General features: G+C 40.7%; 1 pseudogene; it reads left to right on the top strand.

The window, feature by feature from the left end:
• Positions 1 to 3,879: 3,879 nt before the first annotated feature.
• Positions 3,880 to 9,622, top strand: LOC138820411 (tubulin beta-2 chain-like; annotated as a pseudogene).
• The last annotated feature ends 6,044 nt before the right edge of the window (positions 9,623 to 15,666 follow it).

Below are 15,666 nucleotides of genomic sequence, written 5' to 3'. Positions count from 1 at the left end.
CAAAGATTAGATGGCTATAGGTCTGTAGGTTCATTTCTGTGTTTTCAATTCTATTCCATTGGTCCTGAGGTCTGTTCTTGTGCCAATACCAAGCTGTTTTGATTACTATGGCTTTATAGTAGAGTTTGAAATTTGGTATTGATATTCCTCCAGCAGTGTTCTTTCTGTTAAGGATCGTTTTTGCTATTCTGGGTCTTTTATTGTTCCATATGAATTTTTAGATTGCCTCTTCTATTTCCTTGAAGAATGAGGTTGGAATGTTGATAGATATCGCATTGAATTTGTAGATAGCCTTGGGAAGTATTGCCATTTTGACGATGTTGATCTTTCCAATCCAGGAGCATGGGAGTTTTTTGTCACTTTCTAAGTTCTGTTTCGATTTCCATTTTCAGGTTTTTAAAGTTTTCATCATAGAGGTCCTTCACTTGTTTGGTTAAGTTAATTCCTAGTTATTTTATTTTTTGTAGGGCTATTCTGAATGGAGCTGTTTTCCTGATTTTAGCCACACTTTTCCCCTTGTTGGCATATAGAAAAGCCATTGATATTGGGGGATTAATTTTATACCTTGCTACTTTGCCAAAGTTTTTAATCACCATGAGTAATTTGGGAGCAGAGTCCATGGAATTCTTAAAATACAAGATCACCTCATATTCAAAGAGGGAGAGTTTTACTTCTTTCCCTATTTGTATTCCCTTTATGTTTGCATCTTGTCTTATTGCTGTAACTAAGCATTCTAATACTAGATTGAAGAGTAGAGGAGAGAGTGAGCATCCTTGTTTCTTTCCTGAGTTTAGAGTAAATGGCTTTAGTTTTTCACAATTGAGTATAATACTGGCTGTAGGTTTGTCTTATACAGCCTTTATTGTATTGAGGAATGTTCCATGGATTCCTAATTTTTCCAGAACCTTCAAAAGGGGTGGTGGATCTTGTCAAATGTTTTTTCTGCATCTATTGAGATAATCATGTGGTTCTTGTCCTTACCCTTGTTGATGTGATGAATTATGTTTATTGATTTGCGTATATTGAACCAGCACTGCATCCCTGAAATGAATCCTGTTTGATTGTGCTGTATGATGTTTTTGGATGAATTGTTGAAGCTGATTTGCCAAAATTTTGTTGAGAAGTTTGGCATCAGTGTTCATCAAAGATATGGGTCTATAGTTCTTTCTTTGATGAGTCCCTGCCTGGATTTGGGAAGATGGTTATTATAGCTTCATAGAATGAATTCTGTAGTGAACTTTCTCTTTAATTTCATTGAAGTGTTTAATGAGTACTCGTGTGATTTCTGCTTTGAAGGCCTTGTAGAATTCCGCTGTAAAACAGCAGAAAGGAGGTCTCTGATTGCTATTACTACTTCAATTCTTGATATGGGCCTGTTAAGATGGTTTAACTCATCTTGGTTTAGTCTCTGCATGTCGATATTTGCTAGGAAAAGGTCCATTTTTGGCAAGTTCTCAAACTTATAAGCATAAAGTTTTGAGAAATATTCCCTTATAATATTCTGAATCTTGGTTGTTTCAGTGGTGATGTTACCATTCTCATCTCTGAGTTTATTTATTTAGGTGTGTTCTCTTCTTTTTCTGATAAGATTTGCTAAGGGTCTCTCAATTTTGTTAATGTTTTTGAAGAACCAACTCTTTGTTTTGTTGATTCTTTCTATGATTTTTTTGGATTCTAATTCATTTATTTCTGATTTAACTTTCTTTATTTCTTTCCATCTACTGGATTGGGTTTATCTTGCTGCTCTTTTTCAAGGAAGCTCAGCTGTCTCATTAAATTGTTGGTTTCAGCTCTCTCCAATTTGTTGATGTAGGAACTCAGATCTATAAACTTGCCTCTGAGTACTGTCTTTGCTGTGTCCCAGAGAAGCTGGTAGTTTGTGTGCTCATTTTTTTTGAATATCATGAACAATTGAATTTTGTTTCTAATCTCTTCCATGACCACCTGGTGGTTTAACAGTGTGTTGTTCAGCCTCCATATGTTACAGGACTTTCTTTGGTGGCTTTTGGTGTTGAGTTCTAATTTTATTCCCTTGTGGTCTCAGAGAATGCAAGGTATAACTTCAATGTTTCTGAATTTGGACAAATTTGCTTTGTGACCTAAAATGTAGTCTATTTTGGAAAATGTTCCATGTGCTGCTGAGAAAAACGTGTATTCTGATGCTGCTAGGTGAAATATTCAGTAGATGTCTGTTAAATCTAGTTGATCTATGCAGCTGTTTAGGTCTGCGGTTTCTATGTTGAGTTTTTGCTGAGTTGATCTATGTAGTGGCGATAGTGGTGTGTTAAAGTCCCCAACAATAATGTTTTTAGATCTATATGAGATTTGAGAGAAAGGAGTGTTTCTCGGATAAATTTGGGTGTTCCGTTGTTTGGCGAATAACTATTTACAATTGTACTATCCTCCTGAAGGAGAGATCCCTTCATTAGTATGTAGCGACCTTCTTTATCTCTTCTAACTAATTTTAATTTGAAGTCTATTTTATCTGATATTAGTATTGCTACTCCTGCCTGTTTATGGGGACCGTTGCTTTGTAGATTTTGTTCCAGCCTTTCAAAGTCAAAATGTGTTTGTTTTTATGGTCCTTGCCCAATTTCTATACAAGACTGCCCAACATCTTGCTACCTTGTTATCATCTCCACTGGGTGAGAAGCACATGTGAAGGCTGCTCTGATCTAATTCACTTAGTAAAGAAAGGCATATGCAACGTGAGTAATTTTCTACATTCTGGAGTTGGAAAGCTAAGGTATAAATGATTCTTGATTTCTAGATCCGTTCCTGTTGGTGAGAAGACAAACATACTCATGAAATATTTTATTTATTATTAGTATGATCAATGAATTAATTCAGATCAGGCCTGAAGAAGCACCAAGCTCTTCTCCATAGCTGGTACAGGGCTGACGCTGGATGTGATGGAAAAAGATTGGGTCAGCTGAAACAAAGAGGCTACCCCTCTTGATCTTTGTCACTGTGTAGTCGGTATGTCTGAAAGAAGACCCCTCTCTCTGCCAGGTGATTGTTACTCATGCTTATAATCCACGTTATTCATGAGGCAAACATCTGAGGAATGAGGTTCAAAGCCAGCCTTTGTAGGGAAGTTCATGAGACTCATCACTAATTAGGAGCCCAAATATCTGGAAGTGAAACTGTTGCCTAAGTTCTGCTCTTGACTAAAAATCAAACAAACAAGAAAAAATAAACAAACAGAAAAACTGACTGAGCCAGTCCCTGAGATCAAGCCCAAGACCAGCACAAAAGATGGAGGTTGAAGAGAAGCCCTCTCCCATACTGGAATCCCCACTCCGCACCCCCATAGAGAGTTCTCAGAGGGCTGGAGCTGACTCCTCTAGCTAAGTGTCAAAGAGCAGAAATGGAGAAAATGAGCATTTCTGGTGAAAGGAGCACTGGTGCAACAGCAAGCTGGAGCAAAAGGAAAAGGCTTCAACCTGGCCTTTCCAATTGCACAGCAGTTATCCCAAGCCTTTTTATGTTTGAGGCCTCTGGACATATCCAAGGCAGAATATCTCTATTTTAGATTATAAAAAATACTGTGCTACTTCATCAGCTGAAACCTTTAAAATGGATATATTTGATAACTATTTTCCTATACACAAAGATGAAATCTACTGCTCATTTAAAAACAAATCCAAGGAAAGAAATATAAGTGCAATGGGAAAGTGCGTGCCTTACATGCATGATGTCCTGGTTTCCATCTAAAGCATTGGAGAAAAAAATGAGAAAACATGGAAAAACCGCCCAGAGTTATCAGAGCATAAAAAGAGCATGTCTGTGCAATGGAGGCAAAGTCTCTCTCCCATAGAAGTTCTCTTTTACTTTGGCCTTGAGCAGTCCTGTGTGCAGGCTCCTTGACATCATATCATGGCCCATCGCCCCTCGAACAATGAACACTGTGATGAGGTGACTATACCCCAGAGGTAGGTACCAAAATTATAACTTACTCAGAAGGACTAAAGAATGCATAAAGATCTTGGGTTGGCTTTGTGGAGCTTCTGACTAGGCCTGGGGAGTGATATGACCTGCAGACTGTCCAATGGTCTTGAGAGACATATAGTTCATTCCTAAAGACACCTCATTAATACCTACATAACCCACACCAACTAGTGCCTTCCCTCCCATGGGCCTCTCCTGTCTAGCAAGGGTTCTGATGGTCTTTTCCTTCAATAAAGTTATGCTGTCTTACCTCTTCCTTTTTGTCTGTAGACTCTTTCCTCAAACAAAGGAGACAAAGGACCTGATCCAGGTGTTACATTTTATTTTTCTTGTCAGTCGAAAGGCTTGAACTCAGGACCTAGACACTGTCCCTCAAGGCTAGTGCTTTTGCACTTTGAGCCACAGGACCACTTCTGGTTTCTGGTGGTTAATTGGAGATAAGTCTCAAACTTTTCTGCCTAGGCTGGATTGAAACTCTGAAGTTCAGACCTCAGCGTCCTAAATAGCTAGGATTACAGGTGTGTGAGCCACCAGTGCTGGACAAATGGTTGTCTCTCTCTCTCTCTCTCTCTCTCTCTCTCTCTCTCTCTCTCTCTCTCTCTCTGTGTGTGTGTGTGTGTGTGTGTGTGTGTGTGTGTTGGTCCTAAGGCTTAAATTAATGCATAAACATTGATTTGGATTTTTTTTTTGCTGAAGATTAGTGCTCTACCACTTCAGTCATAGTTCTACTTCGGGATTTTTGGTGGTTAATTAGGGATAAGAATCTCACTGAATTTTCTTGCCTGGACTGGCCTTGAACTTAGATCCTCAGATCTTAGTCTGCTGAGTATCAAGAAATACCAGCTAGAGCCACCACCACTACAGCTGAGTATTCTATTTTATTCCATTCTCTGCTAACTCATGATAAAGAGGCTCTCTCCTAAATTCCCATAGATTTTAGAGTGCTGTGTGGAATACCAGCTATACACAAGTAATGAAAGCTGAAAATCTCAATGGGAAAATGGTGCCCTTCTATGGATATTCTGCATCATTCACTATAGTCCTGAGCAGTCCCATATGCAGACACTATACATCCCATCACCATGGCACTGAGCAGTCTTGTGAACAGAGCCATAGACATTGGATCAATATGGCCTTGAGCAGTCCTGTGTGTAGACCCCAAAGATATCAAATAACCATGACCTTGATAGTTAAGCATGTGACCCCTACATTAGGATAAAAACCCAACAGTGAAGACTTTCATAGGGGAGGCTGGACGTGAGGGAAGTGTTTATTAGAGGAAAGTGGCTGCTAAAAGATCTGAAGTGGGTGGGTGACATGATGGAGTAGGGTCTTGGAAAGCCTCTACTGAGAGGTATGTGGCCATGGTGTCTTCAAGGAGCAGATGTGTCAGTGTTAGGGAAGAAATGACTAAAAGAAGGATTCAGCTTGTTTCCCCTGTGGTCTATGGAATTCATTTGCTAGGAACAATCAGGATATAATCTGTGTATGAGAAACAAAGGTTTCACCTATCATCCAATCAATGCATGGAGATGAGACTCTGGTCCAGGGAAACCTTGTGCTGAGTAGCTGACATCACTAAGTCACACATCTGTGAGTACCCATCATGTTTGCAGACTCAACACCTAGGTATACCATGTGTGATTGGAACAAACACATTCCCGGTGTGTCCCTTGGGCACTGATGATACTCTAGCACAGGTTTGGTGGCAACACAAAAAGGGCTCAAGATAAAAGCATTCAGGATCCACCAGCTTTGGTGCCCAGGAAGCAGAAAAAAGTTCTGTTTTGAAGCAGGCCATCATGTTGATACTGAAAACCTAATAACTGAATCACATCTTTTGTCTCTATGATCTCAAAGAATGAGTTCATGGATGCAGAGGGAAGAATAAAACAGCAATGATTTATTGAAGAAGAGAATATCAAATGTCTTGCTAGACAGGAGGGGTCCTAAGGGAAGGTACTTACTGGGATGCTTTGTACAGGGTTTAATTGTCTGTAGGAGAGAGCTATATGACTCTCAAGGTCATAGGACAGTCTGTGGCCATATCCATCCCAGACCCAATCAGAGATGTCACACAGCTTGTATGAGATATCTGCATCCTTTAGCCCTTTTAATGGATGTCTGGTCCAGCAGACACCTGTGAGGCTCAATCAGGTCACTGTTCACATGGAAGTCTACTAGTGGCTCAATTGATAGAGCTTCTCTTCTAGCTTTGTGTTGTGTTGTGGTGCGTGTGTGTGTGTGTGTGTGTGTGTGCGCGCGCGTGTGTGCGTGGTTAATTGGAAATAAGAGTTCCAAGTACATTCCTTCCCTTCTGAGCCAACACTGAAACATGATCCTCAGATCTCAGCCTCCTGATTAGCTAGGATTATAGATTTGATCCATAAACAAAGGGCTGAAAAAATAGTCTTTTAATAAGTTCATAAGTTCATTTAAAGAAGTATGAAAACAGCACCATTACTTAAAATTCAATCACCCCTCAGTATCCTCATGGAATGGGCTCGAGGACCCCCACCAATAACAACATCTTCACACACTCAAGTTCTTTATATAAAATAGTATTTGTATAGAACCTACAAATAATCTGCCACACACATTCAAGTGTCTCTACATGACATCATACTTAATAACAGGTACATGCTATGTAGCCAGTGGATTTACTATAGAGTACAGTACAAGTATATGAGAAGAAAATAGTGTATAATTATTTCCCTTGACAAGCCACATTTGGTGGAATCTACAGTGTTGGAATGTGCAGAAACAATAGCAGGTGAATTAAAGGTGAACCTGAAGATGAAAACTGGCAGGAATGGAGACGAGAAAAATGCGAGGAGGTGGAGAAGGAATGGGTTAAGGCCTGAGGCATTTGGAACTGGAGAAGAGGAGCCAGTGGCCCAATTAACAGTACTGGGGAAGGAAAAGGGATGAAGAGGAAAGATTAGTTCACATATATTTGTTCTTATCCTATCAAGATTTATTTAGCTTCCTTCAGAATTGAAGTTCTAAGAGAATTATCAGAATTCTCAAGTCCATTCCTTACTAAGTCAGAAGTGGATTTCATCTCACAACAAGATGGTAATCACAAAAATATTCAACATCTCCATGGAAGTTTTAAAGGGTAATATCAATCAATCACTTGAATTACCTTGGCAAGGAAGACACCTGTAAGGATTTATGGGTGAGTAACTTTAAAAAACTCCAACAATGACAACTGGCTCTTAACAGCCCAACACTCATCATGAAGCAATGAGCTTTTCCTTCAATGTTGTCTTTTCCATTTTTTTTTTTGTGAAGCAAGATTACCATATTGTTCCTCTGTAATTTGAGAGACAGTGTCAAGAAAGAGAATGCATAAGTTTGAATCACCTCTTGATGACAAGAAAGCTGAAGCAATTTGATTGTCTCATGACTGTCTCATTGGCCAAAGGGCAAAAAGGGTAGTCACAGTTGAGAGGCATTTTCCATCCACCTTCCAAATGCATTTCTACTTTCTTCTGCCTGTTCTGAATCCACATAAGCTAGCTTATATTGACTGCATCAGTAAAGACTGACTAGCCCTGGAGGATTGGCAGGGATGGGATGGTGTGCAAAAGGCGGAAGTGACCAGGAGGCCTGAAAAGAAGGGAGGGCTGAAGTGAGAGAACCACTGCTAATCTCCTCTTCAAAAAATCCCTCAATGGCTGAACCAATCTTTTCTGTTTCCATGTCTCAAATGCTGTAATTTCTGTAATGAATGCTGAGAGTCACTCAGAATCATAAGCTCTGCCCCTAAGTTTCTTGTCAATTATAGGCCTAAGTCAACTCTTGTCTCCACAGGCAAAAAATATGTTCCTCGGGCCATCATGGTGGACCTAGAGCCTGGAACCTTAGACTCAGTGAGATCAGGACCATTTGGCCAGAGCTTCAGGCCAGACAACTTCATATTTGGTATGTCATCATGGTCTATGGGTCCTAACATCCAGGCACTCCAGTGCTGGGCTGAGCCTTTATACACCTAGATATTGTCCTCACCTAACCCACCTATTCCATTCCACTGGAGTCATGCCCCTGGCCACTCAGACAGCTCAGATCAGTGCAACTCTGCAAGCCCTCCATGACATAGAAGCCTCTGAAGGGAAAGATCAGCAATCAGGGAAAGCCTCCAACAAGGATTCAGCACTGCTGGTCATTTCAAAGGCCCGGCAATAACAGAGAACTACTTCAGGACACCAGAAATCAAAGCATAGCTATGTGTGAGCAAGGTGCAGACAAGTGCTTGCAGCTTAGCTTTCCTATGATCACAATGGGCTCCTGTCCCTCCTGTGAAACTAATTACATTTCCAGTATTGAGGCAGGCTCTGTTCTTCATTTCTACAAGTAGTTGATTTGGGTTAAAATGTATCTTCCTCCACATTGTCTTTATTTCTTTAGAACCTGGGTGATTTGTAGGGTCCCAGATACAATGAAAACATTTCCTTTATTTCACCAAAGTTATCTAAATTAAAAGCAAAGGTTGGCTCAGAAGAGTCCTGTTGTCTTCACAATGCAAATGGCACAGTAAATACTCTTGGAGTGTGTGTCCCATCATGGCTTGTGTCTGATAGGCCAGAGCGGGGCAACCAATAACTGGACCAAGGGCTACTACACAGAGGAAGCTGAGCTGGTGGAGCCGGTACTGGATGTGGTGAGGCGGAAGTCAGAAAGGTGTGACTATCTACAGGGTTTCTAGCTGGCCCACTCTTTGGGAGGTGGCACCGGGTCAAGCATGGGCACCCTGATTCTCAACAATATTCAAGAGGGGTACCCAAACCACACCATGAACACCTTCAGTGTCATGCCCTCCCCAAAGGTGTCAAACACAGTGCTGGAACCCTACAACGCGATCTTCTCTGTCCACCAGCTGGTGGAAAATGCAGATAAAACTTTCTGCATCGACAACAAGGCCCTGTACAACATCTGCTTCTGTAACTTGAAGCTGCCCACGCCCAACTATGGCAACCTGAACCACCTGGTGTCAGGCACCAACAGCGGGGTTACCATCTGCCTGTGCTTCCCTGGCCAGCTGAATGCACACCTGCACAAGCTGGCCTTGAATATGGTGCTCTTTCCCGCCTGCACTTCTTCATGCCTGGCTTTGTGCCCCTGGCCAGCCTTGCCAGCCAGCAGTACCATGCTCTCTCAGTGCGTGAGCTTCACCCAGCAGATATTTGACCCTAAGAACTTGATGGTCACCTGTGATCTCCGCCATGGCTGCTACCTGACAGCGGCTGCCATCTTCCGAGGCTGCATGTCCATGAAGAGGTGGATGAACAGATGCTCAACATGCAGAACAAGAACAGCAGCTACGTTGGAGACTGGATCTCCAACAATGTGAAGATGGCTGTGTGTGACATCCCCCCTTCCTTTCCCCCCCACCCCACCCCCACATAGACTCACGATGTCGGCCACCTTCATCGGCAACAACATAGCCATCTAGGATCCCTTCAAGTGCATCTCAGAGCAGTTCAGTGCCATGTTCCAGTGCAATGCATTCTTGCACTGGTACATAGGTGAGGGCATAGATGAGATGGAGTTCACTGAAGCTGAGAACAATATCAATGACCTGGTGTCCGAGTACCAGCAGTGCCAAGATGACACTGCTGATGAACAGGGGGAATTTGAAGAAGACTTGGTGGAGGAACTAGTTTAAGACTTCCCATTGCTAGCAGTGCAACAGGAGTGTCAGAGCCTGCCTACTTCTCAAATTAATGGTGCTTTCCTGAGCTCCTGTTGTCCTGGAGTGGGATCCTTGCTGTGTATCATTATGCACAGCATTTCCTGTCAGAAACTCACTGGTGGTGAATGTAAAAATACAGATTTCTTTTAAATATAATTGTATGAAAGCCTTATTTATATAAATAAAGAAGTATACATTTTATACTCTTAGTCCTTATTCTTCTTAAGAATCCCTTTTATTCTTTCAATGTATTTGAAATATAAAGGTGGCCAGCAGGATTTAATCTTAGCAATATAGGACTGGTGCTCAAGAGGAGTTTCAAATTCATGGTATTCCTGCTATTTTGAAGAGGAGTATGACAAATGCCAATATTTTTTTATTTTCCCTGGCCCAGTTTTAAAGTTAGCAATCTCTCAATAGCATGCCAGTAGCAAAAAAGCAGTTTGAAGAGAAAGAAAACTAAAACTAGATGTTACAATTTTCCTAGTACCAATTTGATGTTTGGAGTACTGACAGGATTGACGTTCAAGGCTTGTCTGGGCACTGAGGTAGCAGGGCCTCTTCCTCCTTTATTCTGACACAGGACTGGCTATACCTGCCACCCATTACACATTCCTCTTTGGGAATGGAACCACAAAAGGCAGTTATGAATACTGGCCATTACAGATCTACTTCTCCTTCACACAATGATAGGTTCTTGTCTCATGCCCCATCAGAGGGATTGCAGTCACATTCTCCAGAAACTGTAGCAGGAACCCCGATCCCTGTGCTTACAGTTCAGTTTACAGTGAAGCAGAACTCACAGGATGAGTGCAAGATCTTGGTTGCCCGGGTAGTTTCTCAAGGCATCTGGCAACATTAAGGACAGAAGTGTGTCTAGCTCTTTGAGGGAGTGAAAAGCTGACCAGCCCCATAGTGTATCAAGAACTGCTTGATTCTGTCCTTCCAAGTGAAGGAGAGAAGGGGAGACATGGCCCAATGACCCATTCTCATACTCACTTTTCCAGCATTCAAAGCTATCTGAGGCCGAGGGGGAGTTGTAAGGACAAAAGGGATGCATGGAGCTAGCCTGTTGGGTATGGTTACTTTACATGACTAAGATGGAAATCTCAATTGCTTAGAACCTACAATGGCCAGGAAGAGCTCGAACACTTCTGTTTTCACAGGAGGCCACATCAGTCAAGGGTTCTTTTTGCCAGAATCTTTCACTCTTCTTGCAGTGAGGCTTCAGGTAGGTTGTCTGTGCCAGGCATTCCTCCATGGCCACCAATAACCTGTAAGCCCCTTTTTATTCAGAAACAGGACCTATGGGAACTTAGCAACTTTTAGAAAGCTCTAAGGAAAAGATACAACTGGGGGAGGTGCAAGTTCCTTGCTGCTAGTAAAGTTGGGAAATAGTAATTTCCCTAAGCTTTCCTCTACCAGGCCTGAGGTTGGAGTAGGGTGGAGATGAGTGGGGTATAGATCTTTAAGCCAAGCTGATCTCACTCATTAGAAAGTAAACTTCCCCAGGGGGTGATCTGTGACTAGAAGCAAGATGTTTTCTGTCCTTGCCCCAAGGCATATCAAAGTGCAATTAGCTTCTAATGTGGGAGTCCTAGGGAGTAGGTGTTGGCCAGCAAATTGACATTCCTGGGTCTCTAGTACTGGAACTGATCAGGTTGGATGATCCCCAAACCCAATAAGGCTGCTGGGTCAGAACTGAAGGCAGGTCTGGCCAAAGCACTCTCACTCCTCAGTGGGTTAAGGATTGAGGCCAAGCTGTGATGGAGGTCCCACCTAGCATATCTACCAGTATTTGACTAAGAATATTTTTTAAATTTTATTTTATTTGTGAACATGCTGTACAGAGGGGTTACAATTACATGGGCAAGGTAATGAATACATTTCTTACCAAGCATTGCAGCCTCCTCCTTTGTTTACCCTTCACCTCCCTTCCCAGCCTCCCCCTCCCCGCCCACCCAATCCTTCCCCATCTCCCCCCCACCGACATTGTAAAGCTCGTTTTTGACATGACAATTTGTATTTTTCATTGTTGCAACAGGTCCACCTGAATCCTTAAACGACTTGTTTTTCCCCATCTCCTCCACAAGTTATACTGACATCAAATATATTGAAAGCGGGGGTTATACTGTGGGGGGAGGGACATACAAAGCAACAAAGAAATAATCTTATAAATGCATTAGAAACACATGCATGAAAGAAAAAAAACATTAAGATACTTATCTAAGGATTCATTTTCCTAACATCACATTATCTTACTTTTTCCACTTGACTCATACATATACTAGATATTACAAATAAGGGAAACCATGGGACCTGTGTTTCTTTGTGCCTGGCTTACTTCACTTAATATATTTTTTCCAAGTTATTCCATTTCCTAACAAAGGGGGCAATGTCATTCTTTTTGATGGAGGCATAGAATTCCATTGTGTATATATACCACATTTTCTTGATCCATTCATCTACTAAAGGGCATCTGGGTTGGTTCCATATCTTAGCTATGGTAAATAATGCTGCAATAAACATAGTTGTGCTGGAAGCTTTAGTGTGGTCTTGTTTGTAAATATTTGGGTAAATTCCCAAAAGTGGGATTGCTGGGTCATAGGGGAGGTCTATGTGAAGTCTTTTGAGGAACCTCCATACTTCTTTCCAAAGTGGTTGAACAAGTTTACATTCCCACCAACAATAAAGTAAGGTTCCCTTCTGTCCACATCCCCTCCAGCATCTGTTGTTGTTAGAATTCTTGATTTTTGCCATTCTAACTGTTGTGAGGTGGTATCTCAATGTTGCTTTGATTTGCATTTCTTTTATGGCTAGGGATGTTGAGCATTTCTTCATGTGTCTATTGGCCATCCTTCTTTCTACTTCAGAGAAGTTTGTCTTTAAGTCTTTAGCCCACTTATTTATTGGGCAGTTGTTTCTTTGAGGATTTGATACAATAGAATGGAAGAAAGACAGCCTCTTCAGTAAATGGTGCTGGCAAAATTGGTTAACTACATGTAGAAAACTAAAGCTAGATCTTTATATATCACCCTGCACCAGAATCGATTCCAAATGGATCAAAGACCTCGGAGTCAAAGCAGGCACTGAAAACATTACAGGATGGAATAGGAGAAACCCTAGGTCTCCTTGGCTCAGGCCGAAATTTTCTGAATAGAGACCAGGAAACACAACAAATCAAAGAAAGATTGGACAAATGGGATTGCATAAAGTTGCAGAGCTTCTGCATGGCAAACGGCATAGCTAGCAAGATCAATAGAAAGCCCACCGATTGGGAGAAGATCTTTACTAGCCATACAACGGACAAGGGTCTCATATCTAAAATATACTTGGAACTCAAAAAATTAAATCCCTCAACAACAAATGACTAAGAATATTTTTTTGTTTTCTCTTAAATACTCATTTATGAGCCTTTTCTGGTGGCTTTGGATTATTACTTTACACTCTTGACGAAGTAGTTCTTGTTTCACAATTAATAACTCTTGCCTCACCCCTCAGAAAACTCTTCTTGATAATTATATCAGTAGATCACCATATATTTCTCAGGCATGGCTTTTGTTTCCTCCTAGCCAGAGGTCTGCACTCATTGCCACACAAGCCAACATTGAGGTGACTCCTATATACAGGGTGATTATTTTGTCCAAATGCTAAGTGCAGCATCTCCCTTATTCTCATGTACCTTGGTAATTGTATCAAATACTTAATAGAGTCCTTGACTAGTATGATAAGCAAAGCTCTGGGTGAATATGCAACTCAATGGTAGAATACATCCCTGGCATGCACAAGACTCTCTGTTCAGTCCCCAGCACCAAAAGGAAGAAAAGGTAACAAATGTTAGAAAAGTGGGGCTGAAATTAGGAAAGCAACTCCATTTGTAGTAGCCCCCCAAAAAATAAAATACCTAGGAATTAACTTAACCAAAGAAGTGAAGGACCTCTATGATGAAAACTTCAAAAACGAAAAATGAAATAAAAACGGTACTTAGAAAATGGGAAAAACTCCCATGCTCCTGGATTGGAAAGATTAACATCGTGAAAATGGCAATACTTCCCAAGGCTATCTACAAATTCAATGTGATACTTATCAACATTCCAACCTCATTCTTCAAGGAAATAGAAGAGGCAATCCAAAAATTCATATGAAACAATAAAAGACCCCGAATAGGAAAAACGCTCCTCAACGGAAAGAACACTGCTGGAGGAATATCAATACCAAATTTCAAACTCTACTATAAAGCCATAGTAATCAAAACAGCTTGTTACTGGCACAAGAACAGACCTCAGGACCAATGGAATTGAATTGAAATCCCAGAAATGAACCTACAGACCTATAGCCATCTAATCTTCGATAAGGGAGATAAAAAAATAGAATAGAAGAAAGACAGCCTCTTCAGTAAATGGTGCTGGCAAAACTAGTTAACTACTTGTAGAAAACTAAAGCTAGATACTTATATATCACCATGTAACAGAATCAATTCCAAATGGATCAAAGACCTCGCAGTCAAAGCAGACACTGAAAACATTACAGGATGGAATAGGAGAAACCCTAGGTCTCCTTGGCGCTGCCCGAAATTTTCTTAATAGAGACCCAGAAACACAACAAATCAAAGAAATGTTGGAAAAATGGGATTGCATAAAGTTGCAGAGCTTCTGCATGACAAAGGACATAGCTAGCAAGATCAATACAAAGCCCACGGATTGGGAGAAGATCTTCACTAGTCATACAACGGACAAGGGTCTCATATCTAAAATATACTTCGAACTCAAAAAATTAAATCCCCTTACAACAAATCCTCAAAGAAACAACTGCCCAATAAATAAATGGACTAAAGACTTAAAGAGAAACTTCTCTGAAGAAGAAAGAAGGATAGCCAATAGACACATGAAAAAATGCTAAACCTCCCTAGCCATAAAAAGAAATGCAAATCAAAACAACATTGAGATACAAACTCACACCATTTAGAATGGCAAAAATCAAGAACTCTAATAACAATAGTTGCTAGAGGGGATGTGGACAGAAGGGAACCTTACTTCATTGTTTGTGGGAGTGTAAAGTCGTTCAACCACTTTGGAAAGTAGTATGGAGGTTCCTCAAAAGACATCACATAGAGCTCCCCTATGACCCAGCAATCCCACTTTTGGGAATTTACCCAAATGTTTACAAACAAGACCACACTATAGCTACCAGCATAACTATGTTTATTTCAGCATTATTTACCATAGCTAAGATCTAGAACCAACCCAGATGCCCCTCAGTAGATGAATGGATCAAGAAAATGTGGTATATATACACAATGGAATTCTATGCCTCCATCAGAAAGAATGACATTGCCTCATCTGTTAGGAAATGGAAAGACTCAAAAAAATTATATTAAGTGAAGTAAGCCAATCCCAAAGAAACATAGGTCCCATGATTTCCCTTATTTGCAATATCTAGTGTATATATGCGTCAAGCAGAAAAGGTCAGATAAGGAGATGTTTGGAAAATGAACCCTAAGATATGTATTTTATATGTTTTTTTTTCTTTCATGCATTTGTTTCTTACCCAATTATAAGATTATTTCTTTGTTGCTTTGTATGTCCCTCCCCCACAGTATAACCCCTGCTTTCACTATATTTGATGTCGGTATAATTTGTGGAGGGGAAGGGGAAAAAGAAGTCATTCAAATAAGGATACAGGTTGACCTATTGTAAAAATGAGAAGTACAATTTGTCATGTCAAAAACGAACTTTACAACTTGCGGGAGGGGGATTGGGTGGGGGGCAGGGAGGATGGGAAGGGATGGGAAGGGTAAACAAAGGAGGAGGCTACAATGCTTGATAAGAAATGTACTCACTATCTTGCCTATGTAATTGTAACAACTCTGTATAGTATTTGCACATTAAATAAAATTAATTTTTGCAGCAAGAAAAAACATAAAATAAAAATAAAATGTAAAAAAATAAAATATCAACAAAAAACAAAAACAAAAAACAAATGTTAGGCTCAGAAGACAAAATCTTAGGACTCATGGA

This window comes from Dipodomys merriami, unplaced genomic scaffold (assembly GCF_024711535.1).
Source record: "Dipodomys merriami isolate MVZ:Mamm:240054 unplaced genomic scaffold, mDipMer1.0.p SCAF_88, whole genome shotgun sequence".
Classification (NCBI taxonomy): Eukaryota; Metazoa; Chordata; class Mammalia; order Rodentia; family Heteromyidae; genus Dipodomys; species Dipodomys merriami.
The sequence above is the reverse complement of the archived record's forward strand: the minus strand, read 5'-3'. Positions and strand labels throughout refer to the sequence as shown.